The sequence below is a fragment of the Dromiciops gliroides genome, chromosome 3 (assembly GCF_019393635.1).
Source record: "Dromiciops gliroides isolate mDroGli1 chromosome 3, mDroGli1.pri, whole genome shotgun sequence".
Lineage (NCBI taxonomy): Eukaryota > Metazoa > Chordata > Mammalia > Microbiotheria > Microbiotheriidae > Dromiciops > Dromiciops gliroides.
In genome coordinates, this window is record NC_057863.1 from 627,291,073 (window position 1) to 627,318,970 (window position 27,898).

The 27,898-nt window shown below is 40.1% G+C and overlaps 1 protein-coding gene and 1 pseudogene across 5 annotated transcripts in view; one reads left to right on the forward strand and one right to left on the reverse strand.

The window, feature by feature from the left end:
* RERE (arginine-glutamic acid dipeptide repeats) overlaps positions 1 to 27,898 on the forward strand; it is a 583,895-nt gene that overhangs the window by 523,941 nt on the left and 32,056 nt on the right. The window lies entirely within an intron of this gene.
* On the reverse strand, positions 21,734 to 22,217 carry LOC122746222 (annotated as a pseudogene).

Below are 27,898 nucleotides of genomic sequence, written 5' to 3' on the forward strand. Positions count from 1 at the left end.
TTGTTTGCAGCTAAACAGCCCTTAGCACATTATTCTTTCCCTCTATTCACCATGCATTTTTTTTAGGTCAGATTAGGAGAGTTTGAAAAGTAGGAGGTGGCTCCTTATTTCCATTCTGGATCTTCTGAGATTCAGTCTCCTCTTTAGTGCTATTTCCCATACATATCCCCCAGAGTCAAAACCATGTATGTGGTCCCATAAGATCACTTCTTTATTAGTTTTTTTTTTTTTTTAGTGAGGCAATTGGGGTTAAGTGACTTGCCCAGGGTCACACAGCTAGTAAGTGTTAAGTGTCTGAGGCCAGATTTGAACTCAGGTACTCCTGATTCCAGGGCCGGTGCTCTATCCACTGCACCACCTAGCTGCCCCTCTTTATTAGTTTTTAACTTTTGTTGTTTGATAACACAATGTTGAAGGTAAATCTCATGACAACTACAGTTCAAGTATATACCTAGTCAAAAAAAGGATCAATTTGCAAGTGTCATTAGCTGTGCTGAAGTCCTCCTAGAAAGGAGCCAAGGATTACACCAAAGCCCTTTTGTTAGGGCTCTAACCCTGTAGCCCTTCCCTGAGGCAGTCTCCCCATCCCCTTCCAGTTGTTAATAGAACTGCATCAGCCAGAATTTCTATTTTCTCTCATTGAAATGCCCTTCAAGTGCAACAGGTAAAAAAAACTTACTTGCTACAGGGAGATTGTGTCTATTCAAGTGTTTTCCTGCTTCCTGTTAATTATTAATGTTAACATTACTTGAAGGCATTTGCTAAATTTCCCTGGGAGATCTTGTCTGTGTTTCTCTGATCAAGATAGAAATACAAGGGGCAACTAACTAGATGGTGCAGTGGATAAAGCACCAGCCCTGGATTCAGGAGGACCTGAGTTCAAATGTGGCCTCAGACACTTGACATTTACTAGCTTGACCCTGGGCAAGTCACTTAACCCTCAGTGCTCCCTCACACACACACATAAAAAGATATACATAATGTGAGGTTAAAAGTATAAGTCCAGGATTTTATAGACATGAGTTGTGTTTATATTAATAGTAGTTACTATAAATCTTATCAAATTAGAAATTAGGGAGTCTACTCATTAGATTATTAATTAACTGTTCTTGAGAAACTTTTAATGATTCATGCTCCCATTTCCTTGACTTTTGACTGCAGTTCTCCATAAAACACTTTTTAAAATGCACAGTAAACCTCAGGAACTTTACCCCTGAAAAAATCTCATTATATTAACTTAAGATCTCTGTAAAATTTGGAAATACAAAAGTTTTACATTTACTTAAGAGAGGTTAAGAAATGTCATCTTTTTTTGTTTTTTTAAAATCTGGTATATAGCCTGACAATGTCCCTTTTGAAGCTGTATGTGAGAATACTTCTTTTGCTGAATTACCATTATTCTTCTCTCTATACATTACCTTTTTCTCCCACAACCCCGTTTCTAGCTACCACATACTTCCCTCAGATGCCTAGACCACTCTGCAGGATATAAGGTGACTTCCCCAAGCCAGTAATGTGGTCAGAGACCAAGGAGGAAATCACCCATTCTTTGGTGTTGTTATTTTTAATTTTAGTTCCTTAGCACATTAAAGTTTAGCTGACTCCTCCTGTGAGGTCCTAGACTGTCTTGTACATCAAATAAAGACATTTATCTAGCAGGTGCAACAACTTTAGGACAAGTAGACTTGAGGTTTAGCTCTTCATGTTCAAAGCTATTTCAGAGGCTTTAAAACATAATTGCCCTTTTCTTTTTTAATGATGTGTTCAAGTCATTGTTTTATAGCGGTACCCCTGATAAGGTTTAGGGTTGATTGGTAGTATTTATCTTTTCTCAAGTGATCTTCAGTGACTCATTTTTTCAAGTCTATGAAGTAGCCTTATCTTCTTCCTCATGTAAAATTGTTGGAAAACAGGAATGTGATGTCTTTCTTCTTATCATCTATCTTGAGACTTACTAAGGAGACCCAATAGACTACTTATTGGCAGCATCCCATCTCTGAAGTGTAGGGTCTACTATTATTAAATAACATGATTAGGAAATTTTATGTTATGTGTTTGGTATATGTATGTGTTTTCTAAGCTTAGTGAGGAAATAAAGTGTTGGTGGAATATCATCAGTGCTTTCTCAAGTCACTTCTTCAAGCTGAAAGATGAATTCACAGTGTTGATCTCACATACCTTTGCAGATGTCAGGGCATCAGAATGCAAAATGAATTTAGAAAGTAAAGCCAGGAGGTGATAGGAAATGCCTGGTGCTTTGAAGATCCCCATTGTTGTCTTTCAGACTTCTCAAAATGGGTGTTAAATAGACATCTTAAACTGACTATATCCAAACCTGAGTTCATTATCTCTCCCCCTGAACCCTTCCCCTCTTCCAAACATCCTTACTATTGTCGAGGGGCCTCCATCCTTCCAATCCTCTAGCTTCCCAACTTAGGTGTCACCCTCCATTCCTCACTTTTTCACCCCCTCTATCCAATCCATTCCCAAGACCTGTCGATTTCACTTTGGCAACATCGCTCCAATATGTCCTCTTCTCTCCTTTGGCACTGCCACCCACTAGTAGAGGCCCTCCTCTCTTTACACCTGACCTGTACTATTGTAGTATCCAATCACCTGCTACAAATCCATCTTCCATTCACCTGCCAAAGTGATTTTCCTAAAGCACCAATCCTGCCTTGTCACACCCTCCTTAATCAATAAAGTCAGGGCTCCCTATCACCTCCATAACAAAATGCAAAATCCTCTTGCATTCAAAGCCCTTCATAACCTACCAACCCCCCTCCCCATCCCCACTTTCCAGTTTTAGAGATGGGATGCTGCCGATAAGCACCCCTCCTGCCTCTTATACTCTTCCATCCAGTGACACTGGCCTCTTCAATATTCCTCAAACAAGATATTCCATCTCCCAACTCCAAGCATTTTCTCTGGAGGGAAGCACAATTCTCTCCCCCACCCCCTAACCCCCACCCCTCCCCAATTTTTGGAAACCAAGGAGGAAATGGTAGAGTGAGTTACTCATCTAGGCATGGTGTCTTTTCTTCTCTTTGGAGTGAAGGCTATTAGGTGAATAAAATATTGTTATATATGAACACAAATATTTAGTACAAATGCACCAGGAAGTTAAAGGTAGAGCTTTGGCCATGTAATTATCATTGAAAACGAACTGGGATAAAGGGAAATGTGTTCTTCATATCATATATGAGATTGTACTTTGACTTTCTTTAAGAGATAAGATGTGCAATACTGTTGTGATTTTCTGTGTAGCATTAAGAGAAAGTCATAAAGAGATTTGTCATAATTCTATAATTTGGTAATTTGGCTCCTGATTTCACAGAAAATGGAGGATTAAAAGAATCACTGGTAGTATCTTTTATTTAGTTCAGTCCTTTTCTCCTTTCCTAGATCTCTAATAATCTAGTCCCAGAACATCCTGGCACCTCACAGGGCAGGTGCTAGCTCCATTTTACAAATATAAGAACTCAGGCATCAGGAAGAACAATGCCTTAGCCAACATAGAAGCCAGAACCCCCCTACACCCTGGGTCCTCGGGATGAGTCCCAGGTGTGCAGGATGTGGTGCCAGTCTTTGGGTCACTGAGCACAAAACCAATTAAATGTTGGAGACCCATTTCTAACTTGGGGCGGGGAAGTGGAGGTAGCATGGGATTGGGGTGGGGAGAGCATTCATGGACTTTATTCATTTTAATGGAATTTTGCAGAAGGTATTTCTGAACTTCACAGAAAGGAGACTAGGCCAGCAAGTGTTAAAATTGTCCTGGAAGTAAAATTAAGGTTAAAATGGAAATTTTCTAAGTAAAGGAAAATATATTCTCTAAAATGCACTCCTTGAAGTGAAAACTTTCAAAATCCTGGAAATGGGCACTATCAAAAATAAGGAAGAGGATGTCATGAGCTTCTTTGAATTAGAGGAGTGGGCAGGACAATGTACTGTTCAGTCTGGAGACCTGGGCTCTGGCTCCAGCTCTGCCCAGAGGCTTCACCTCCCTAGGCCTTATTTCCTTGCCTGTAAAATAAGGGTCTTGAATTAGATTCTCTCTAGGGTTTCTGCTAACTCTGAAATCCCAGGATTCTGCTAGCCCTCCAGCCCCTTAGAAAAGTAAGCTACAGGGCCTTCTAGAGGTAGGTGAATGAATAATACATTAATATTCTTTCTAATAGCTTCTTGATTCCTTTTATTTTAAGAGCAGCACCCATCCTTGGTAAATACTAACCTCATCTTAATTGTCATCTTGCTTTGTGAAGTACAGAAATCCTTGAAAATGCCTCCTAAAATGGTGCAGGATATTCATTGCTGCAGTGTTATTCTATGTGTGTCACTTGCATCAGAGTGCTGCTCTTTGAATGGCTGAAACTTTAATAGCAAACATCCCTCCAGGGTTTGTAATTTTCCAGACAAGATGGCTGAGTTGATAGAAATGTTTTCAACACAGCCTTGTAGCAGATGTTTGCCCTAGTGCTGGCTTAACAAATGTTGAACATAATTCATTACTGCCTCCTCATCCCTTTTAGATGGATGCAATGGCTAGTGAGATTTATAAATATTTTGTTTCAGGCAGTAATTAAAGCTACTAAAAGGAAGGGTGGGGGTGGGGGTGGGGGGAGTGGACTGTGTATAGTCACAGCAGCTGTCCTGTGTTGACAGAGAAGATCAATTATTTCATCATGGCAGTTTCTGTAAAGCCAAGAAAACAGAGCCAGTGGGTTTAGGGGAGAAAAGAGGCAGTAGTATATATACATTAGCTTGCATTTACATATTTTCATCTAATGTGGGTAAATTTTATCCGGCAAGGGGAAAAAAGAATTTGTTTAGCTGTAAATAGTGCTTTTTAAATAATCAGATTCGATATGGGTTTTGTGGTGGTATTTTTTAATAGCTATTCCCTATAGGACTTCTCAATAGCTCAGTCTCATATGTCTGTGTTAGATCATTGAAGAAGAGACAACATATTTCAGGACATTGATGACTCATTTTCCTTGTATCCTATATCTTTACCTTAGATTGCCTTTGTCCTTCCTCCCATTTCTTTAAGCAGTGCTTTGAATTATTGAATTTCTGACCCATGGTTTTCAGAATAATGACGCCAACTAATTATCTTTGGAGATTTCACCATCAAAGACTTGTGGTATAAACTCAAGAGCTATGACTTTTGGTTTCACTTCTAATTCCTTTTCGATCAGAAGAGAAGCCTTAGCACTATGTGTGTTCTGTATATATAGTTTGAAGTTTGGGGTTTTTATGTGTGGGTTTGGGTTACTTGTCTAGTTTGTTGTTAACAGAATTACTAGTATTACCCACTTTATTTGCAGTTTCTAATCTGTATGATAAGATTCTGGCCCTATCCCTTCCCGGAAACCTTCCATATCCCTCCCCCCTACTCTAGATTAGGGGACAGTATTTGGAATATTCAGTGTTATTATTATTAACAACACTCATTTCTAAATATGTTTCCATGCACCAGATTTTTAAAGGTTTATAGTTTATTCCTATAGATGATAAATTCTGCTATGTTGAATCTTGAAGAGAACATTTTGAAAAGAAACTGTTCTCATAATTTCTGTATATTTTTCTTTTCTCCTTGTCATGTGCCTTTATTTCTGTTTCTTGCAAATATTTATGAAGTAGTTGTTTTTTAATAACCAATCAGTCAACAAGCATGTATTAGGCACCTACATACTAGAACTTAAGGGATGTTACTGATACATACCAAAAAGGGTCATGCAGGGAAGAAGCAGCCCATGCCCCAGTTAGGTGTTTGGTTTGGTTTGGTTTGGTTTAAGAAAACACAAACTGCATAGTTCATTATTGCTTTATTTCTTTATTGCCTATAAGTGAACCAGAAACATGATTTCTGCTTATTCTTCACCTCCTCTACTTGGTAACTTCATGTAGGAAATCAGCAGCTAGGAGTAAGAGCAGGTAAAACTCTTGAGTAAGGAAATCACTTTCCTGTGTCCCATCCCTAGTGGACTCTTATATATATTTTATAAAGGGAAAGCTAAAGTGTGATGAATTATAGCAGTCTAGCCACAAAGGAAATGCTCCCAAAGAATTATGGTTCAAATCTTAGATAGTATTTAACTACTTTTGGGGGGGGGGGGGGAAGAGGGTCAGGGCAATGAGGGTTAAGTGACTTGCCCAGGGTCACACAGCTAGTAAGTGTCAAGTGTCTGAACCCAGATTTGTTTTGTTTGTTGGGTTTTTTGGGTTTTTTTGGCAGGGCAATGGGGCTTAAGTGACTTGCCCAAGGTCACACAGCTAGTAAGTGTTAAGTGTCTGAGGCCGGATTTGAACTCAGGAACTCCTGAATCCAGGGCCGGTGCTTTATCCACTCATTGCTATTATTCTTGAGGCAGAGTCCCTATCACTGCCTACACTAAAGGTCTGAGTAGATGGTGATACTTGTGTCAAGGTAGCTAACCTTCCCCCCTGCCCTTAAGGTCCATGCTTTTAGTTCCTAATTTTGCACATTCTTTGCTGGATTTTTATTGAGGTCGCACTCAGTAACCACAGATGTTTGTCCAATACTCTGTCCTGAGCCCACTACTCTTTTCTTCTATACTTTTTTATTGATAATGTCATAAGCTTTCATGGTTTTAATACATGACTGTACACATGACTCAGATCTATTTGTCCAACCTTAACCTTTTTCCTGACTTCAAGGCTTGCATCTCTAGTGGTCTGTTGGACTTCTCAAACTAGGGATCGAGACATCTTAAACTCAGCATTACCAAAACTGAACTCATTATCTTTCACCCTAAACCCTCTCCTCTTCTTATCTTCCTATTACTGTCCAGAACACCATCATCTTCCCAGTCACCCAGGCTTGCAACCAAGGTGTCATCTCCTCCTCTTACTCGCTGTAGCTCATCAATGGTTGTCTTGTCATTTCTACCTTTATAATATTCCCTACGTATGCTCCCCTTTTTCCTTTAACACTGTCACTGCTCTGGTACAAGCCCTCATCCCTTCATGTCTGGATTATTATTGTAACCTTCTCCAAGTATACCTCCACTCCGCTGTCAGATTGATATTCCTAAAGCACAGGTCTGACCATGTCACCTCCCTATTTGAGCAACTCTAGTGATTCTTTATCACCCCCAGGAAGAAATAGAAAATCCTCTGTTTGTCTTGTAAGACCTTATATAACCTGGACCTTCCCACCCTCCTAGTCTTTTACACATTCTACAGACCAGTGACACTGGCCTTCTTATTCTTTGTTACGTAAGATACTCCACACGCTTTTTCACCTTTTTTAATGCAAAAAGATACAGAAATTTCAATATTAATTCACAACATAATGCAGTATGTGTGTTTTTCTTACAAAGGAAATTCATAGATACTAACATTTTTCCTTCTTTTAGGTTATTGAAAAGTTTACTTTCTAATGAAAATTTGTTATAAAGACCTTAGACATGAGACATTTTGTGTACTATTTATAAGCAAAATATCAAATGTTTTCTTAAAGTAAAATTCTAACTACATGATGAAAGAGGTCTTCAATACTCTAAATTAGAATGTTATTAATATAGCAAATCAGTTTCTCGGGTCACATTTTCCTGTATATCCATGTTTGTGAATATGTACACACATACATAGATGTGTTTATATGTATACATATAAACTTCTTAAAAATAATTCTATATCTATTAGCACAACCTTGGATGGTTAAATGGAGCCTGCTCAAAGTGTTCAGCAAGATTGGAAGGCTATCTCCTAAAAACAGGTACTAACTAATTAGAAATCACCTTCAAGTTTTCCCAAAGTGGAGGCCTCTTTTGAAAGGATGGATTGCTTCCGTGGATCTTTTTTTTTCCAATACTACATCTTATTGCCTAACTCCCCAAAAGAACCACTTAGAATTTGCCGAATTGATGTGAAATGATACTTCAAATCAGGAGTCAGCAGAACAACTCAGAGGGTCCTTCTAATGACCTCTTTGTCCCTTTGCTTTTTTTGCAGGAATAAAAGTTATTCTGACATAGCCACAGAAAACTGAAGTCTGTAACACCAAGCAATGTAGTCTTTTTGAATTGAAGAAGGAAAAGAAATTTTTCACTGCTGCATCTTCCAAATTTCTCTCCTTTACAAACTGGATTAACTTAAAAGAATTTGGTGAGAAGAGAATATTGGGGGTGTAGAAGGGAAAATATTCCTTTGCCTCTGTTGGGAAAGGTCCTTGTGACAGGAGAGGGTCTAAAATCTAAACCCTGCCAGGATGAAATAGCTCCCAGAAGCCAGAGTCAGGCTGCTTTGTGTTGTCAAGTGTATTTATACCCCTTTAAAAAGAAATGGCTATTTGGATTCAGAGTCTCACTCAGAACTTCAGAAGGGAAGGACCTTAGAAACACAGAACTGATGTTAGTTCTGAGATTCAAAAAGTAACTTACTCAACGCACTGGGACAGTTGACATACTTATGGGTAAGCGATAAAGGGAATGGAAATTTCTCCAAGAGTCAGTCCTCAACACTGATATGAATGCACATATATTAAAGCAAATGGAATATCTGACCAATATGCTACAAATGAACACTTTCCCCAGCCCATCCCCCATGCCTGAAACTTTTCTTCTTCATTACTGACTCCCTGAACTCCTTCAAGCCTCAGCTGAATTCCTACCTTCTGCAAGAAGCCTTTCCCAATCTTTCTTAATCTTAGGACCTTCCCAATTTGTCCTGTCTATATCTTGTTAGGACACATGTGTTTGCATGATGCTACTTGAGAGCAGGTTCTGTGTTTTTTGCCTTTCTCTGTATTCCTGTTTCCTGGCACAGTGCCTTTCACATGGTAGGCACTTAATAAATGTTTGTTGATTTGACTTGGGGGTTGGCATTTGTTCTTCTCTCCTTGGTTTTGCCTCTTATTCATCTCTATTTCCACTAAAAAGGGCAGGGGGTGGGGTGGGGAGAGAAGAAAAGGAAAAAAGAAAAGAAAAATGAAGCCATCAGCCATTAGAGTGATCAAATCATCACCATCATTCTTGGCTCCTGATACTCAGTAGTTCTGGCACATTCAATTCATTGCTGCTCTGCTGTTAGTACAGATTGTCACCAGCTTTGGATTCTGGTTGAGCAGAAGAGTGGAGTTGTCGGGAGTCAGGAGCTCCTCTACTTTTGAATAATTAGAGATCATCCTTTGTTTGGAGCAGTGGGTCCCTTTAAGAGCAAGGCAGCTGTCACTGCTGTGATTTGATCCTAATTAATGGAGAACTGCACACAAAACTGAAAGCATCTTTAGTTTATTGATATTTAGTATGGAAATAACAATGAGGCTTCTTTGAGAGAAACTGTAAGATTCATTTTAAGTACTTTGCCACTCCCTTCTCTTCCTCCTCTTCATCTCATTTTTATTGGTAATTCCAGTTGTCGAGGCAACAAGGATGTATTTGGTCACTGGAGGGAAATTTTTTAAAAAATCCTTTGTGTGGTCTTAATTTAACGAACACTAAATAAAACAAACATTTTTACATACAAAGTAGGGAGCCAACATTTAAGTACCTGCTATATGTAAGGCACTGTGTTAAGCACTTTACAACTATTATCTCATTTGATATTCACAATTCTGTGAGAAAGGTCCTATTATTATCATCTCCATTTTTTATGGGTCACACAGCTAATAAGTATCTGAGATTATATTTGAACTCAAGTCTTCCTGACTCTAGGCCCAGTGCTCTATTCCCTTAGCCACCTAGCTGTATTTAAATAAAAGTAATTATACATGAATCTCTAAATTTATATTATATTTAATAAAGTCAACATAACTTAATTTTTTCACTTTTTAAAAATTCTGAACATAGTAAATGCCAAATAAAATTATTGTTTCCATGTATACGATAAAACAGGAAAAGAGGATTTTACATGAAAAAATAAGTCTCTTATATATAGCTTTTCTTTTCAAATATGAAATAATTCAACATACAACTTTCAAAGCTGCTCTGCTTTTCAGTGATTCTTTCTGACCTTCCTTCTGTTCTGTGCATTTTTAAAGATTCAGTAAAGCCCCTTCTCTCTCCCCCCCCCCCCCCACTTCCCTTTTCTCTATCTCCCCTCCATTACATCACCCTCTACCCATTGGAAAAAGAAGAAAAGTAGCACCCTTGTTTACGGATCTGTATAGTACAGCAATGTAAGGTTTCACACCAGCCAGGCTCAACAATGTATATTTTCATTCTGCACTTCTGTCAGGAAATGGGTAGCAGGCTTTGTCGGGGGCTTCTGGCATTATGGCTGATCATTTCAAAGTTGTTTTTCTTTGGTGACATATAAATTGTTCTGATTCTGCTCACTTCAGTCTTCAATTTATCATTTTTTATGGTGAATAGAAAAGAGTTTCCATTTCAGTTTGGAATCAGAACTCCTAGCTGATCGCCTTGCTAATCGTGCCCAACAGGTGTTTGAGGATTGCAGCTGGTCCTCTAGGATACTGAGGAGGGTTTTGAAAGTCCATATGCACCTTTGCTCATCTGCTGTACATGTGGGGAAGGGTCCTTCTGGTCAGTGTCTCTGCTCCACTAACCAGAGCATAGCCCGCAAAGCCCAGCAAACCTCTTGAAAGAGGGAGCACTAGGCAGCGCACACGTTTCACCAACAGGCAGGCCATTAAGGCTCTCTTAACCAACAGATTAACCACCAAATTGAGTAGAAGATACCAGACTGCTCCTCATCCTCGTATCCAAAATATATACTGCCCCAAATGTAAATCCGTCTTCTCTCTGACTGCGGGTGACTAGGAATTACTGCTAGCGTGGGACTTTCATTTGTTCAATCAACAGGTATTCATTAAACAGAGCACAGATATTTATTATGCACCTGTGGGGGGGGGCAGCGTGCTGGGCTAAGTCCCATTAAAGGAGGCAGAAGTGGAAGACTCAAGAGCAGGTCTGGCCCCCCGTGCAGTACTCCCTAGCATAGGAGGGCCTTAATACAAGTTTATTGACTGACTGACTGACTGACTGACTGACTGACTGACTGACTTGGGTTCTACCCTCAAAGGGTTTACCGTCAGAGGAGAAGATGGGGGAAATGATAAAAATGAAAGTTCAAGGCAGAATGTGCTCTAGGAATTGAGGGGAGAGAAAAGAGATTAGTATGGGCCCAGATTGTCAGGGCAGCATTGTGGTGGGGATGAAACTTGAGTTGGACCTTGAAGAATAGTTTGGAATTGGAGTGGATGGGGCCGACCTTGAGAGGTGGGAGGAATGGTTTCAGTAGCATTATGGGCAAGAGGAAGGACCATGAATAAACCAATCTACATGGAGAGTGGCAGGGTCATATTGGAAAGAAGTGGGAACTGTGGTGGGAAACGTAGTCTGAGTCCAAATTAAAGGCTGCCTAGATAGTTGAGCAAATCAGGATCGCATTCAGGAAGTGTCACTGACATTGGTGAGCAGTCTGGTGTAACAATGATATAGTGAAACTGGTGTTGGAGGAATATTCATTTTTTAGCTCTTACAGATAGGCTGGAGTAGATAGAATGAGGAAAAACTAGAGACAGGCAAAGCAGTTAAGAGGCTGTTTTAGGAAACTCAACATGGGATAAGGGCATTGACTTGATGTGGTAGCAGTAGTAGAAGCAGCACAGCATAGGAAATAAAATGTCAGAGTCAAGAAGACTTGGCTTCACTCTTATCCCTGACACTTAGTAGCTGTTACTAGGCTCCAGAAGCTTTACCTCTGAGCATCTGTAAAATAGAGATCATGCCTGTAGTATCTAGCTGAGCTTATGGGAAGTTTAAAGAAGCACATTTAAAGTGCTGAGTAAATTCCATGTATTGTTGTGAATCAAAAGGAAGAATTGACAAGACATCCGTTGGATATTTCAAACTGTACTTTCCCTAGACATCTTTTTTATTTTATTTTATTTTGGTGAGGCAATTGGGATTATGACTTGCCCAGGGTCACACAGCTAGTAAGTGTCAAGTGACTGAGGCCGGATTTGAACTCAGGTCCTCCTGAATCCAGGGCCGGTGCTCTTTCCACTGTATCACCCAGCTGCCCCTTTCCCTAGACATCTTAAACTCATCATATCCAAAACTGGATTCATTTATCTTTTTCTCCAAATGCTCCCTCCCTTCCAAGCTTCCCTGTTATGGTCCAGGGTACCACAATTCTCGCAGGCTCATTACCTAGCCATCATCCTTGACTCCTCACTGTTTTTCACCATCTCTCCCCAGTTCCCAGTATCTGCTCTGTTGCCAAGGCCTGTTTTTACTGTTGAAACATCACTTCAAGTACAGCAGTTTCTCTACGCTGACACTGCCACCTCCCTGGTGGCATGCCTGAACAGTCTGCTGATTGGTCTCCCTGCCTCAAGACTGTTTGGCTTTTAAAGCCCTTTATCAACTGGCCTCTTCCTACCTTTCCAGTCTTACATTTTACTCTGAATTCCAGTGACATTGGCCTTCTTGGTCTTCCTTCCACAGGACACTCCATCTTCTACACTTTTACTGACTGCCCCTTATGCCTGGGATTCCCTTCCTCATCATCACTGCCTCTTGGCATTGCACCTCTTATAGGAAACCTTTCTTGATCCCCCTCGAGGCTAGAGCTTCCCTCTGAGATCATCTCCAGTTTATCTGGCCTATCTTTTGTATATACATAGTTGTTTGCATGTTATTCCCCTGTTAGACTGGATGCTCCTCAAGAGCAGGAACTGTCTTTTGCCTCTCTTAGTATTGCTGGTGCTTAGTACAGTGCCTGGTACACAGTAGTTGCTCAATAAACGCTTCTTGAATTGACTTTGTTACATGTGGGGGCAAGAGGAAAGAGTCAGAGAGGACACTGAGATTTAAAGCCTCAGTGGCCAGGAGCATGATTGTGCATAAAGGATTTAGGGGGGTAAGGAATGCTGGCTTGGGACAAGAGGGTGCTAAGTCTTATTCTTAACCAGTTGAGTTTAAGGTCCAGGTAACATGTGAAAGGAAATGTTTAGCAAACAGGGATAAGAAGTTGTTCCTGCCATTTACATAAGCTAGAAAGGCACTGATTTACTCTTGCTGTCTTTCCTCATTGCAACAATTCCAGCAGGATTATACTATGGCCAGGTTTGTTTTGTTTTGTTTTTAATCTTAGAAAAAAGGTTTTATTAGTGCTTTTAGTTCTTTATACCAGTCATTTCCAGAAATTTTCTCTCTCCCTAGAAAATTTCCTTGTAACAAGGAAAAATGCACGCCAAACCAGTCGATTCACCTTATATAACTTGATGCTACCTTCTAGTCACCTTCCCCTTCTCACCTAAAAGGAAACAAACATGTTTTATTCTCTGTCCCCCTGGGCCAGGACTAGTCACCTGCCAAGGTCTTTTAGCACCTTTGGCATTACCTATTCTCTAGCTTATTTAATGGACTGGTTTCCAGACACCTTTTACAGAACAGGATTTTTTTTTCTAATTTTTTTCTGAAATGTAGCTGTGACTGTTTTAAATTGGTTAAGATAAATTTGATACAGGGTCACAATGCCTTGACATAATTCCTCAATATCTCTACACATCAACTGCTTTCACTAGCTTTCTTCACATGTAGCTTTCTCTAGCAGCATTGTTTGCTCCTTTGTGTTATTTTAACACTTGAAAGCATAATTGTCCTAATAAGAACCTCTAGGGGTGAGGTTAGAGAATTCACTTAGACAATTATATCTTGGGAAAACTTAAATTTGAAGTGCACATTCAAAATTGAAGAAATTGGCAGTTATATGCCATGAAATTGCTTTGTAATGTGTCTGAAGAACCACACTTTTTGGACATCATATTCAGTGAAAATGTTCTGGGGGGCTTTGACTGAGACTGAGTCTTTAAAACAATTAAAAGAAAAATGCAGCTATCATAAAAATGTCTAGCAGAGTCACATTACCATCCCTGATGTCTGATAACACAACATACCAAGTTCTCATGTGAAAATGGAAAGCCTTTTTTAAGTGAAGAACTTGGAGGGTTGGAAGTTCGATATCCTTTTTAATGCTTTCCATTCCCACTTTATTGTTGTTGGCACATATTCCATTATTTTACCACACATCTATTACATCGTCACCATCCTTCTGCATTGTGTCCTGGTTTTGCCCTTAACAGAAGATAGGTGAGTTCTTTTAGTCTGTATTTCCTCTGTAACTTCTCTGAAACTTTTCTTAATTGAACCATGCATAAGACTGGGCAAATATGAACAACCATAGAAAAGAAAGTTCCAAATCAAACTAATTACTCTAGCATATCACATAACACCCAACAAATTGGTGAAGATGACAAAAGACTACTGGTCATTGCTGAAGGTTTTATGGGAAGATAAGCACACTCATACATTGTTTGTGAAGCTGTGAAACAGTGTAATCATTTTGGGGTTTGTGGGGCAGTTGGGGTTAAATGACTTGCCCAGGGTCACACAGCTAGTAAGTGTCAAGTGTCTGAGTCTAGATTTGAACTCAGGTCCTCCTGAATCCAGGGCCAGTGCTCTATCCACTGTGCCACTTAGCTGCCCCAGTGTAACCATTTTGTAACTATACTATGCCTTTGACTAGACGTATACCCCCAAAAGTTCATTGGTAGAAAGTTCTCTTGTACCCCAGAATATTTTTAGCAGTACTTGTTTCTGTTAGCAGAGAACTGGAAAACAAAAAATGATGCCCATTGATCAGGAAATGGCTAAACATACTGTAGTTCATGAATGTCAAGGGATGTGATTGTGATGTGGGATAGAATTAGGGTCAAATTGATCATGAGTCGTCCCAAAAGAATTATAAGACTCAGTGACTCCGTTTCCCAAGTTTTATTGCAATACTGTGAGTGATCACAGGGAAAGAACCAGAAAAGTGGAAAGGTATCTCTCGAATAGTGAATGAAAAGACAGTTATATTTATAGTATGGATAAATTGATTTATCAGTTTCATTATAATAATCTCCACCTTAGGGAGGTACAGGGGAGGGCCTGTCCTAATTTGGAGTTCCTAGGGTCCTAAGCCAACCCTAGAGGCAGGTACCTTTTTCCGTGGAGGTGTGTTTTGGGGGTTTACATGTCATAAGGTGAATCTAGGGACAAATTTGGCCATTTCTGTGCATGTTACTTTCTGATTCCCATGCTTACTTTCAAAATATCTTCATTTATCATTTATTTCTAGTTTGAATTTCTATAGCCTGTCAGTTTATCATTGTTATTGTTAAAAAGTCTTTATGACCTGCCTCTGTATGTTCTTGTTATGGGTACTGATTTATATGTGTAAGAGAACCCAGGCCCTGACTTGTTTCCCAAATCTTAAGTTATCTATTAACTGGGGTCTGAATCCCTTTTAGAACTAATATCTGAATTAGAGCTTGGATCTTAGGTTTTTCTGTTAACCCCTTTTTTGTATCCTACATCATTTGTGTTGTAAGAAACAAGGAACATGGTATACACAGAGAAGTAAAGAAGAAATGTGATGAATGACCACAAAATGATCAAAAATGAAGGTTGCAAAATCACAAATAATAAGCATGGTCCCAAAGAACAGATATGAAATGATAACTCCCCCTACTGCTTTGCAGGTTGGAGGGTCCATAAGTGTTGAGCATTGCAGATTGTCACACACACACACACACACACACACACACACACACATACACACACACACACTGATTGGTTTTGATTGTTGTTTCCTTCTTTCTCTTTTTTTCTTCTTATTTGGGGTGGTTTTTGGACAGTGAGAACAAGGAAGTATATAAGAGTTTTAATTTGATTTACTAGACACAGAGAGCTATTGGAAGTTTTAAAAGAAATGCTAGAGGTGAAATGATTAAAATCTGGGTGTGTGTGTGTGTGTGTGTGTGTGAGAGAGACTGGTTTTGATCTGTCTTGGTAGAGGGAGTTCTTTTACCAAGAGTTCCACATCCGTTTTTTTTTTTTTTTTTAGTTCTTAAAGCATAAGAAGCATTGGAGAGGGTAGGGACACTAATGGGGGTTCAAAGATTTTTGTAATTGTCCTGAAATAGGTTCCTGCAATGGGAATTGGGAGCAGAGAATGTTCAGATTTAAGGATTAACTTGATGCAAAGTGGAAGGAAAAAAGCATCTAACTAACTCATGAGTTTGGTCATCAACTGAAAACTAGGTCAGGTTAGGCCACTGGTGGTGTGACTTTTGTATTTATCCAGTTTGATATGTGGGCAGGACTACCACATGGGAAATAAGCTTATCACATTTGGAAAGGAAGGTGCAGAGTTTGGAAGTACAGATTTAAGTTATCTACCAGAGGGGTGGAAGCCTGGGGAATTTAGAAGATTTCTAAGCAATAGATTTTGAATGACAGACCTGAGGATAAAACCCAGTCCATTTTAGGGTGTAGTGAGGAAGATAAGAGGAAGGAGAAGCCTTTAGGGGTAGGAGGAGAACCAGGAGAATAGTGTGAAGGGGTGAGAAAGGTAGGGGTGACAATAGAAAGAAGAACAAAATGTTTTTCCTAAACCATTAGGATTCCTTTCAACATTCCTGAGATTCATGGTGTCCTCTTTGTGAAGCAATATCAAATTAGTTTTAGATATTTTGTTCCTTTCCCAGGAACTGGTCCAGGAAAATATTAGGGTCTGTTCTAAGACACCCAAGGGACCTGCTTTACTTTGGGTTCATCTGAAACCATAAACTGAATCATTAGGTTAACCCAAGAAAACGACCCTAGGGCAGAAGTGATCATTCCAGGCAATGGTAGGAATCAGAATTAACCTGTGTTCTTCCTTTATTTCTTTTTCTTTCTCTTTCTTTCTTTCTTTTTTTTTTTTTTTGCGAGGCAATTGGGGTTAAGTGACTTGCCCAGGGTCACCCAGTTATTAAGTGTTAAGTGTTTGAGGCCGAATTTGAACTCGGGTCCTCCTGACTCTAGGGCCAGTGCTCTATCCACTGCGCCACCTAGCTGCCCCTTAACCTGTGTTCTTAAGAAAGGAAAAGAATTTTTTAAAAGTTAATACTGAATTCATTTATTATATTTAGCACATCTGACATATTATTCATTTATTGAATATACTTTATCTGTACTTGAAATGCTTTGGTTTAGCATTAGTGAATTCTGTTTTATTAAAACAAATATACCACATATAGAAGCAATACTTTGTACTGGTAACATGTGGTCTGTGACCAGGGAGTGGCTCTAGGGTTAGGATGGTTCTAAATCTGTTTCTCTTTCCAAGAGATAAGTTTAACCAGTTCAGACTGAGCTAACTCCTCGACTCCCACCCTTCATTCTAATCTCCCTCATCCCTGGGACAATAAGATTAGGTGTGGCTGTTTCCTTTATGTCCTGAAGAGATGGCTTGGGAGATTTGGGGCCACCCCTCACCCAACTCCTCCAGCCACCACCAGTGGGGGATGCTCCTCCTTCACTAAAGGAACTTTCCACAGTCAGATGGTCCTCTATAAAAGTACCTGCCAGTCTCCTGCTCAAGGAGATTGGTATCTCCCTATGAGAAGTCCAAGGATTTCTCTTGGTTTCCCTTCCCTTCCTTTCCCTTCCTCAGCCCTGAAATAAACTGCCATCTTATTCTAACTGGTTTTGTGTGCAAGAGGGTGTCATTCTTTAAAGAGGAATTCCTATGGACCCTGAACCCCCTACCCCATTCTCCCCATGACAGTTTCATAGTTGGAGAGCATCCAGAGTAGAGCCATGAGCCCATGCCCTCTTCTTTGTAGTGCCTTCCCTCTGTTAATTATTTCCTATTTGTCCTGTGTATATAGCTTGTGTGTATGTGTTTGCTTGTTGTCTCCCCTGCTAGACTATGAGTTCCTTGAGGGCCTAGACTTTTTGCCTCTTTTTGTTTCACTAGCACTTAGCACAGTGCCTAGCACTTAATAAAGGTTTCTTGACTGACTGATTCATATGATGATCAGTTGAAAGAATTGTGAATATTTAGCTTGGAAAAGAAGAAAGAGGAGGGGTGTAAGTATTTAAAGGGCTTTGATGTGAGAGCGGGGTACTATTTTTAGATTTTTTTAAAAATTAGCCTAACATTTCAAACTATTGGCATTAAAAATGACATCATTTTCATTAAGCTTGGAAATAGTGATCAGTCCTAGTATGAACAGCAGATCATCTGGAGCTCAAATACTACATTTACTATGTTTTTCCCTCCCAAGGCGATTTTAAAAAATGAAGACCAGTACTTCCAAGCTGGCTCCTAGAGTTTCAGCAGCTTGTACCAACAGAATCCTGAGGATAAGGTCTTGCAAAGCATCAAGATAATTAGGAAATTGACTAAACTCCAAGGTGATTTCTTAAGATTTAGTTGTGTAAGCCTTAATTTGTTGGAGAGATTTGAGATGGGGGAAGGGGATAAAGGAGCAATCATTGTACTATTTTGTATGATCTCATCAGATCTCATGGATTTAATTCCCTTCCCTGTGCTGATGATTCTCAAATCTAGCTATCCTGCCCTAACTTCTGTGCTGATCTTCAGTCTCACATCTCCAACTCTTTCAGACATCCTAAACTGAATGTCCAGTAGACATCTTAAATTCAACATGTCCAAAACCGAATTTAGTATCTTTCCACCTAAATCTTCCCTATCTGCAAACCTTCCTATTATTGTCAAAGGCACCATCATCCTCCCAGTCCCTTAGGCTCACAATCTAATTGTCATCCTGGGCTCCTCAATCTTTCATCTCACCATATTCAATCTGTTTCCAAGGCCTGTCAATTCCACCTTTGAAACATCTTCCAAATATGGCCCCTTCTGTCCTCTGACACGTCCACTACTCTAATACAGGCCCTTACCACTTCACACTTGGATTATTGCAATAGCTTGCTGGTGGGCCTGCTTGCCCTGAAGACTCTCCTCACTGCAGTCCATTCTCCATTCAGACCAAAAAAGGGATTATAAAAACCACCTCATCATCTGAACTTCCATATTTCCATTCAGGGTACAATCAGCCTTCCAGTCACTTAGGTCTGAAACCAATGTCATCCCTAACTCCTTCACTCTCTCTCACCCCATATGTCCATGAGTCAGTTGCCAAATCTTGTGATTTCTCCCTCTACAGCATCTCATATATAACCTTTTGTCTAGACCAGTGCAACATCCATCCTCCACACAGCCAGCAAATGTTTAAGGGACCTACTGTGTGACAAGTACACATATTATATGCCTACTATGTGCTAAGCACAAAGGGTACAAAAAGGAAGCAGAGTGTTTTTTCTTAAAATACTGTTCACCCCTGACTACTCAGTAAACTATGGGGGTTCCCTACTACTTCTAGGATCAATTGTAAACTCCTCTTTCCAGCCTGTAAAGCTCTTCACAACCCAACCCTATTCTACCTTTCCAATCTGTCTTACTGTCCTTTTTTATGTTTGGCACTACAATAATTCCCATGGCCAAATTAGACCAGGGAGTAGGTAGAAGAATTTTGTACCTTAGTATGATGGGCAAAGCCCACTGAAGGCAAACTTAAATTGGAAGAGGAAAAATGTATTATTACTCATTCCCATCACTTCAGTGTTATAGAAAGTAGCCTGGTTTTGGAATCAGAATACTTGGCTTCATGCCCTGATTTTTGACTTGTAGAGCTTATAATTTCATTAAGAGACTAAAGCTTAACACATAAACGATTACCTCTCTCAGCCTCTGTTTCCTCATCTGTATGTGATATACTGACAGTTGACAATCCACACTGCTGCCATCTTTATCTTGAACGGTCGGGCTCAGAATTGGACAGGAGAACCCCAGTTTGCCTTGGCAAGATTGTAAAATTCTTGTGGGGTCTCAGGCTTTTCCTAGAAGCAATAGATCAGCTTGTTCATACCAATATTCTTCCAGTGCTGTGGGGCTGTAAGTCTTGGGACATTGTAGTTTTTGAATACTGTGTACTGAGAATCATCCAAAGGGTGATGGAGAGCTGCATGATGGTTGTGAACCATCTGCAGTGTATTAAAAACAAAGAATTATGAAGGAGTGATCTAAAAGTTGCCCCAATATAAATGTGTCTCTGAAATGGAAGGTGGACTGGTCACTTGGACAGAGAACAAGTCATAACTGACAGTCTTTGCTTCATTGGCGTCCATGAGATAACAGGAGATATGGGAAGGCTCCTGGAACGGGGGGTGGGCCCTTTGTAGGGAACTTCTCGTAGCATGTGGACAAAACATGCACCAGATTGGCAGCATTGTTGAAAGGAGTGACCACATGGTGAGATCACAAATCCATTAGAATATTAAAGGGACTGGCCTACGTGCTCTCTAGGGTTCCTTTCACCTCTTAATATTATTACTTAATAATCTGTCTGGGTAGCTAGGTGAAACAGTGGATAAAGCATTGGACTTGGAATCCGAGACTCATGAATTCAAATCCGGTCTGTGAGAAAATTATTACCAGTGGGGCCCCCCCCCCCGCTGAGAGACCCTGGTTGACCTTTGATTTGTCAGCATCAGGAAGTTACCTCACAAAGCCTTGTTCCCACCAGAGGATCTGAACTCTGACCTCTGCACGTTCTCTTTATGGACCACCTTCAAGTCACGTCAATTTATGGATTTGAATGCTGCCAGCCAATTAGCTTGGAGCAGTGTATGGGGACCACCTCTCTTCTGGACCCACAGGGATCTTCACTCTCACAGGCACAGGATCTTCCCTTTTGTGGCCTGGGACTTGTGGGTGAAGGCAGCCTTTTTTCCTCTCTCCTTTAGATTCTAGCTAGGCTTTCCTATCTTTCTGAAATCTACGTGTTCTCTCTTTATTTTTTGATCAATGTTTAATGCCCAAAAACTGGTGCTAAAGCTTCTAATGTATAAGTAAACCCTAGTTAGTTTTCCCTACATTTAATTTTAAACATCACAGGTCTTAAGCACTTACTGTGTGACCATGGGCAAGTCACTTAAACTCATTTGCTTCAGTTTCCTTATCTGCAAAATGAACTGGAAAGGGAAGTGGCAAAGCATCGTACTATCTTTGCCAAGAAAACCTCAAATGGGGTCACAAAGAGTCAGATACAGCTGAAACAACACAACAAGAAAATAACCCTTGATTGATGCCCCAGGCCAGCTTCTTTGCCTAAAAGTGTTAGGCTTTCAGCAAGTCTAGGTTGGGGGCAGGGAGTCTTAAAACTCTGCACGTGGACCAGAGGAACACTCATGTTGGAGAGAAGCATCCCCAGGCAGCATGTATAGCAAATGCTGCCACTTTTTCTAGAGAGCTTTTAGAAAACAAATCAAAGAAGCACATAGATCTCTAAGAGAAAATTAGCCCAACACAATCTTCCCATAAACAGCAAAAGCTCTAAATAACACCAGCAACTCTAATATGGCATGATAAGGCAGCATGCATCAGAAAGTCCTAACACAGATGAAATGCCCACAAGCCTGAAGAGAAAAAAACAAACTCTTTTTCTAGAGTGGATTTACCCCCTGTCTACCCATGACTGTGACTCATAGATCTCCAATTACCTAACACAGGGCTGGGCAAAATGCAGCAACCAACCCTAGCCTAGCACAGTGCTGACTGCTATAATGATTACTCAGGAAGGGAGAATTTAATTTTTCACATGTGGCTTTGGGTGTACTGTAAGAGACAATTAATTTAGACTACTATTAATTGGCACAGGAAGGAAGATGCAGCACTACATGAGCCAAAGATCTCCTTGCCCAATTCCTTGCTCCTGAGCTTTGAGTTAAGCAAAAGATTGGACAAGGCAGCCAAAGCAGAATTTGTAGTTGGTTTTTTTGTTTGTTTGTTTGTTTTTTAAAGAGGGATGCATTTGAGGAGCTGGGCTTTATCTTTTTCAGTCTTCATTCTGTCTTAGCTTTACTCCAGGGCCCAATAAATAGCAAATACCATGAACCCTCCCCCCTTTCATTTCAGTAGTGGAATGTGGCATGTGTAGGGAAGAGTGATGTGGGGTGTCCCTTAGCGAAGATCTTTCAGCAGTGAACATGCCTTGGGCACGACACAGGATGGAGTCTTTGGCTGCATCACAGGGATGTTCCTTAGAAGGGATCTCCAGAACAGCAGGTATTGAGCGTGTACGGGCATCCAATGCATGCTATACCATTTCAGCAATATACTGGTTGATAAGGATGATACCAATGTCATCCCGATTTAGAAACTGCTGGAAGGTGTCCTCGATTTCATTGATGGTCGTGTCCTTCTCCACCACCAGGAAGTTCGGGTGGTGGTGCTTGTTGAACTCTCCGATGCCACCCAGCAGGAAACCGGTGACGGTGTCCGTCTCCGATCACCGCAATCAGCTTCCCTCGCCCCGCCATTGTGGACGCTGCTAGGCTGCTGTCTCACACAGCGCCAGAGAGCGATGTAGTTGTTTTAATAAGTCAGATTTTAAGTCTCTTCCTCCTAGTGAAAAAATAATCTGAATATAACCCCACTGGGTGACTTCATTTTTTCTTGCATCATATTTCCCAGTGAGTTGTAGATTGTTTACATAGCTATATGATAAAAGACTGCTGAAGACTTCAAAAAAGTAAGGCAAGTCTTACTGTCTAACAGCAGAAAAAGCTTTGGTTGATAAGGAGGTCTGGGACATACCTGGGAACAATGCACTTTAGTCACTAGTCTTAATCTTAGTCGGCACCACCATCATGAACAAACACACACACACATGAATGGCATGTTAATAGAGAGCAACTCAAAAGCAGGCAGAGTCAAACTCTTTCCATTATCAAACGCCATAAATATGAGCATCATGTAGTACATTATAATTAAATATAGGGACCCAAGAATATTTATAGGGCATAGAGATACATCTCTTGAAGAAATACAGGATGATAAATGTATATTCTATATACAAATGCCAGACTAGGCTGGTTTAAAGCTTTCTCGTCTTTTTGAAACTATAGTAGTAGTAGTAGTAGTAGTAGTAGTAGCAGCAGCAGCAACTAGTATTTATTTAGCACTTTAAGGTTTACAAAGTGTTTTACAAGTACTATGACATTTTATCCTCACAATAACAATATCATCCTTATAGATGAGGAAATTGATGAAAATTTGCCCAGGGCCACACAGCTAGTAAGTATAGGAGGCAGGATTTGATCTCTGGTTTTCCTGAGTCCAGGTCCAGTGCTCTATCCATTGTACACACTCATCTGTATGTTTAGGTCAATAATGTTATACTTTTTGGAATTGTGATAGCTTATTACTGTTTATAACCATTTTATAACACTTTATAACCATTAAAATTAGCTTTACAATTCTTTTTTGTTTTAAAAAAATTATTTGGAGGATTTTTGTTGCAATACCTAGAGACATTAAGGTTGGGAAGAAAGGGCCTTAAAAATTCCTTAGGATTCTAAGCTGTAAAGAAGTAGATTATTTGATGCTGATCTGAAGCAAAACAATTCTGTATAATTCATATAACATTAAATCTGCTTTAGTTCCATTGATTCCAGGGGATTATTGCCCACAGTCTATATCCTGGGTGGCCATCCTCCCATTCAGAGACATAGCTTCCCAAGGATACTTCATCAGGTGCATCTGTAAAGTAATTAAAGTAAGCTTAGAAATACATTCATTCTGTTCCTACTGTATAGTGTTTTTTGTATTATGAAGCTCTGTACATATTCAGCTTCACCTGATTTGATGTAAACTCAGTAATATATCACCATGGGGGTCAGGATATGGTGCTAATTTACTCAGAAAATCAGTCTGCTGCTTGAAAAGCAGTATTAAGTGTATTAAGTATAAGTAATGTCTAAGTAGAAAATGTATTACGGCATCTCTTGTGACAAAGTGTTAGACAGGAGAGACTAGGCTCCTGACCTAGGAGCTCAAGTGATCATTTCATTATGGAATGGGCACAGAGATCAAATAAAGGGACAAATGTGAGCTACGAAGGTAGTCATGAAAATAATAGCCATCCCTTAGCTTCAGATGAGAAATTAATCTGCCTGGATAACTGTGCCAACCCCTGATGTGCTCAGAAGGGCCTCACTGCCACAGCCAGGCCTTTCGAGGCATTCTCCCTTATGTGACTAAGAAGTACTGTTCATTTTTATTTTTTTTTTCTCAGTGCCTCCTCTCCAATAACAAGGGGGTCAGGAGCTTCTCTTTTCAATGCTCTGTCCCATCCTCCTTTGTTCAAAGACAGCTCCATGACTGCATGTTGAACAGTTTCGTTGCCTTGTTAAGTGAATCAATAAATTAGCTATGGAAGCTGCCAGATCCAGGGGGAAAAAAAGAAGATTCACTTTTGCTTTGGGGCAAAAGACTGGATGCACGAAGCATAGGATATATAGATATAGATATCTATATATCTATATCTATATATATATATGACATATTTTTGTTGTGCTGGAATTTAGTAGTATTGAATATTGCTTGAAATACATGGGCCATTGGTTAGACTTCGAAATGTTGCTAAGGAATAGAAATCCCAGGTTTCAGATTCTATAAAGCAATAATCATCTAAACTCTTAGGTACTCATCTTAAAATGGATTTAAGACTGTAAGACAGACTAGATAAGAAAGAATCAAAAACAAATGAAGTCAATACTCCATTGTTTTTGGAAAAGCCAAGAACATAAATCGCTTGGTGAAAAAATCTTAGTAAGAATCACTTGAATAACTGGAAAGCAGTTTGGCAGCAAGTAAGGTTAGACCAACATGTTGCACCATATACCACAGTAACCTCAAAATAGAGAATGTGATGAGTATGTGAAGAAACAATTCTCCAAAGAACTGCAAACAATTAACAACGATATTTAGATAAATCAAAATAATACTAAGACTTTACCTCATACCCAGCAAATTTGCACAGATGTCAAAAAGATGCTTCTAGAAAAATGGGCAAGCCAAAGTGTTCTTGGTGGAGCTGTGAATTGGTTAAACCAGTAATTTTTCAATCATGTCTGACTCTTTGTTGACCCCATTTGGGTTTTTGTTTTTTTGTTTTGGGGTTTTTTTTTTTTGGCAAAGCTACTGGAATGATTTGACATTTCCTTTTCCAGCTCATTTTACAGATAGGGAAATTGAGGCATACAGGGTTTGAGGTGGCAAGTTCTGTTTAGTGACTCATGAGTAGGTGCCAAAGAAATAAATAGTGGGAATCTGGTACCTACATTTACATATTTATGGACTTTTGAAATTCCTACACACAGATACACACACCCCTCAATCCCCCAAAACTATTGTACTTTTTGTTGTTTTTTCAGGCTTGTATTTTGGCTACTATTTTATATGCACTAGCAACTGGTCCCAAAGGCCACAATGATGTGATGGGGAAAACCCCCTAGCTCTGGACATAGTCACTTCTAGAAAAGTGGGTGCTGTTTGAGCTGAGGGAAATCTTGCAGAGACTTTATGGATTCAAGTTAAGACCAGGCCCTTGGCCTGATATCCAGCCAAAGCATGTGCAGGCCATCGACAATTTTAGAGAAAACCAAAACATGTTCTATGAAAATCAGAGCACATGTCTGCACATGAGCACCCTGACACCTGCTTGATTTTGCACTGGCTTTTCTTGAGATGGGAAAGTAATTTTCTTTTTAGAACCGTGTTAACAAATCAGGTGGATTTGTGGGAATCAGGGACCTGAGTTTTATTTTAATGTACAGATAAAGACCTACAGAAATACTTCTTTATCCTGAAGTCTTGAAGTGATGGTAGGTACTCTTGGATTGCTTTTGTTTGTGCCATATTTGAAAACTTTCACAAATATGTGCCACCAGACTCTTCAGAGTAGAAATCTACCTTTGCCTGGTGCATTAATGATTTCTTCAACTTGTAGTTGGAGTGATAACTTCACTCAAGAATGCACAAGAAGAGGTGGGAAGTCAACACTTACAAGTGAGATGAAAGGCCAGGGCCTGGGGGTTGGGGGGGGTGAATATGTGGAGAAGGTCTGGAGCATCAGTAGCTGAATCAGCAGAAAAGTGAATGGGACTGGCCTGGACACTTCTTCACATGGAGGTTCCAGGCAGGAACTCACCATTTGGAGCAGGGAGCTGCAGGTGATGAGACATCTCTGGGTGAAAAGGCAGCTGGAGCCAAACAGCAAAGTCTTGAGAGTAAAGCTTGGTGTAAATGAGTCATGATTTCTTTGACAGTGGGTACTCACTACTAGATTCCTTGACTTTATTGTGGATTGACTTGGATTTGAGATTGGGAGCACTCTTTAATTTCTAGGGACAGAAAACTGTGTTTTCTCTTCTGCTCTCCATCACTGCTGAGAGCTCTGATGTGCAGCAGACTTGGATGCAGAATAAAATTTTAGGCTTTATTGAACTTTTGACCTTTTATAATAACACAGACAATTGTGAACACATACTTTGTGGACTTTGGTCCTCACTCTCCCCCTCCTAATTTTTTTTTTAATTATGAGAGTGAGAATGCAGAATTCATTAATGTGCCTAATGAACTTTTGAAGAAAACCAAAGCTTGGTATAACCCACAGCATTTTAATTGAAGTATGTAGCTATAGGAAAAAGTATTTTTCAAAAAAAGTAGGGACAGATCTTAAATATATTGGTGCACAGAAGTCCCAAAGACAGTCACAAGAAAGGAAGACAAAGGGGGGAAATTACCTGTCTCCTGCTGCCTTTTTTTTTTTTTTTAAACAAACCCTTTCCTAACAGTGCCCTTTCACCCAAGTTCTTCTAGCATGGAAATAAAAGGTACAAGAAGAGTGACTAACAATTAAAGATGTCCCAACGTGGAATGGGTTGCTATGGAAGGAGCTGCACTGTCATCAGAAAGGTCTTCAAGTGGCTGGCTGCTTGTCAGCTGTGGCATAGTGGGGCTTCCTTTTTGATAGAAATTGGACTACATGTTCATTTAGATCCCTACCACCTCTGGAGATCTGTTTCTATCCCTGCTAATGGTGGGAATATCATCATGTCCAATAGAAAAACATGGCCATTGCTGAGAAGTGAAGCAAGTAATAAGCAGCAGCCAAGTCCAGTCAGTCGGCCTCCACCCCTCCTGCTCCCCCCCAGATGCACATCTGTCCTTTACTTTGGTACTGTATCCCATCCCACCGGTCTCTTTTCAAAGTGTATCTCTTTGTGAAGGGGTCTCATAGATGCCACATACACTTACATGTGCTCTCTTTTTAGCGGGACTGCCCTCAATCAAATGTGGATGGGAGCCAGAAACAATGTAAGATGCCGCCACTTCACAAATATCCTGGGTTTATTCAGGATTAATTCATTGAAGCAATCCCTTTGGAAGACCACATACACCTTGCTTGATGCCAGCTGCAGGCTTCTCGGTCTTACCTAAGTCATGAGAAGTAGTACTAAGTGATTCGAGTCCATTTTCTTTAGCAAAGCATGACATGGTTAATTCTTAGAAGCCATAACCAGAGTGCTTCAGGTGGTTTCTTGCTCCTTTTTACCCTCAAAAATGGTATAGTAAAATTAGCCCAAAGTAATTTCTTTGAGATTGGCATTCCCACACAGGCCCTACTGTGCTTGGCCTTTTACATACATGCACAAAAGCCCTTGGAATTTAAACTCCTTGATTGGGGGGGGGGGGGTTAGGTAATTGGGGTTAAGTGACTTGCCCAGGGTCACACAGCTAGTAAGTGTCAAGGGTCTGAGGTCGGATTTGAACTCAGGTCCTCCTGAATCCAGGGCCGGTGCTCTATCCACTGTGCCACCTAGCGGCCCCTTCCTTGATTTTTTTAAGGTCTCTTGAGACTCTGGTTACAAAACCATTTACACATGTATTAGAGGGAAATGTGGAAGCTAATGCAGCTTGTCTGGCTTTACTTGGTCATGTGGGAAAGAATCAGAAAAGTTTGGGGTTTAAAAGTCATCTCCTAGGGAGCCCTGGAGGGGTTCCTTTTGTGCTAAATAATGGAGCAGCTGCTGCCTCTCTGTCTTGTGATCATTTTTTCTTTCCTACAAGCAGCTTTATGTCCCCGATGAAGTGCTGATAGATTTTTTTAAAGATCTCCTGAGAAATAGAACTAGTCACCTCGGTAGTATCCGTC